The following is a 1942-nucleotide window of genomic DNA, read 5'->3' on the forward strand; positions in this document are numbered from 1 at the left end:
AATTGGCTAAATCTAACAAAATTCGTAAGATTAATGGGATAAAAACCTAAATGCTGGAATAGCTCAAAATCATACCAAAACGTGCATGGCGAAAGTGCTTCGTATAATTCGCTACGACTGATGGGATGAGTGCGTGAATACATTTGAAATGATCGTGCAGACTTCGGGTGCCGAATACCCTGTGGCGTGACAGCTGAAGCCTCCCTCATTATTTCGTTTTTCGCCATGGTTATTGGACAAACCTACCCTTTGAGAATGAGTTCCAAATTCACTGACCCTTACACTCGTAAATTCTGTAAATAATCTTACAAAAATCTATTTTTTTTTCTTAAATAGGCTCTACGTTCATTGAGCTTTGTTGAGCTAATTCCTTTCCACAAACCTCGTTTCCGTTTGATCAACCTAAAATTTTGGAAGTAAAGATCGATCCTCCTGCTTTCACTTATTTATAACCTCATCAATGGCAGTATTGACTGCTCCTTTCTTTTGGAAATAATTAATTTCAATATACCGCAAGGTGGCCGCCGGGGTTAGTGCGGAATTCACAGAGAAAACGTTGGTTGGAATCTCGGTGAAACACCAAAATTAAGAAAAACATGTTTCTAATAGCGATCGCTCCTCAGCAGGCAATGGCAAACCTCCGAGTGTATTTCTGCCATGAAAAAGCTCCTCGTAAAAAATATCTGCCGTTCGGAGTCGGCTTGACGCCGTAGGTCCTTCCATTTGTGGAACAACATCAAGACGCACACCACAAATAGGAGGAGAAGCTCGGCCAAACACCCAAAAAGGGTGTACGCGCCAATTATATATACATATATATATACCACAGTGTAATCTTCGCAACTCTTACCTCACTATGGGGCTAAAAGTAAAACGGAGTATCTGCGCAATGCTCCTCTTGTTCGAGCTTTAAGTGGATTTATTGGGTTGGGGAATAAGTTTTTAATAATTTAAAATAATTTTTATAATTTCTTTTATTTTTTACGACTTGTTTGGCAAAGGTTAAGTATTCATTCGATAGAACTCTTTCTGCTCTACAAGACTATGTTAATTATATTTTTGAGTTATTTAGTTTTTTATTAGTTTTGAGGCTTATAAATTGAATACCCAGGAGGCAAAATTCAACAATTTCGACACCTGCTCTTCTTTCCTTTTCATTGAGGTCAAAAAGCTGCCGAAACAGCCAAGGATATTTGCAATGTGTATGGAGAAAGTGTCAGAGACGAGTCTATGGGAAATGGTTGGCAAAGTTCAAGAATGGCGACTTTGACGTCAATGACACGTCTCGCAGCGGAAAGCTTTCTGAATTCGATGAAGAACGTCTCAAATCAATATTGAAGAAGAACGGTCGCCAAACCAGTCGTGTATTGGCGGAAAAAATGAACTGCGATCATAAAACGATTATCAATCACCTTCATTCAATGGAATTTACCTTCAGGAATTGGGAGCCAGGGTGCCTCACGAGCTCAACAAAAAAAAAAAAACAAATAAAGTGGACTTCAAATTGCTTCTTAGCATCTCGCCCGCCATCGAGCAACTCGCGGTCATAAACAACGCTTTTTCTACCGAATCGTCACGGAAGATGAGAAATGGTGTCTAAACATCAATATGAAGCAAAGTAAGGAGTGAGCGGTTCCAGAAGATACGCCACAATGAAGAGTTAAGCGGGATCTCCATTCAAAGAAGGTCATGATATGTATTTGGTGGAACTGGGAGTGCATGGTGCACTAGAAAATGCTCCAAAAGAATGCCATGGTCAACAAGGAGCTTAGCTACACCGCTTGAATGAAGCTGTTCGGGGGAAAAGAGCTGATCGACATGGCCAAACCATACTCCTTCACGACAACGCCAGGCTCCATGCTGCACAAATCGTTAAAGCCGCACTCCAAGAACTCGAATGAGAGGTCCTTCAGCATCCGCCGTATACACCGGACCTTGCACC

The sequence above is a fragment of the Anastrepha ludens genome, chromosome 2 (assembly GCF_028408465.1).
Source record: "Anastrepha ludens isolate Willacy chromosome 2, idAnaLude1.1, whole genome shotgun sequence".
Lineage (NCBI taxonomy): Eukaryota > Metazoa > Arthropoda > Insecta > Diptera > Tephritidae > Anastrepha > Anastrepha ludens.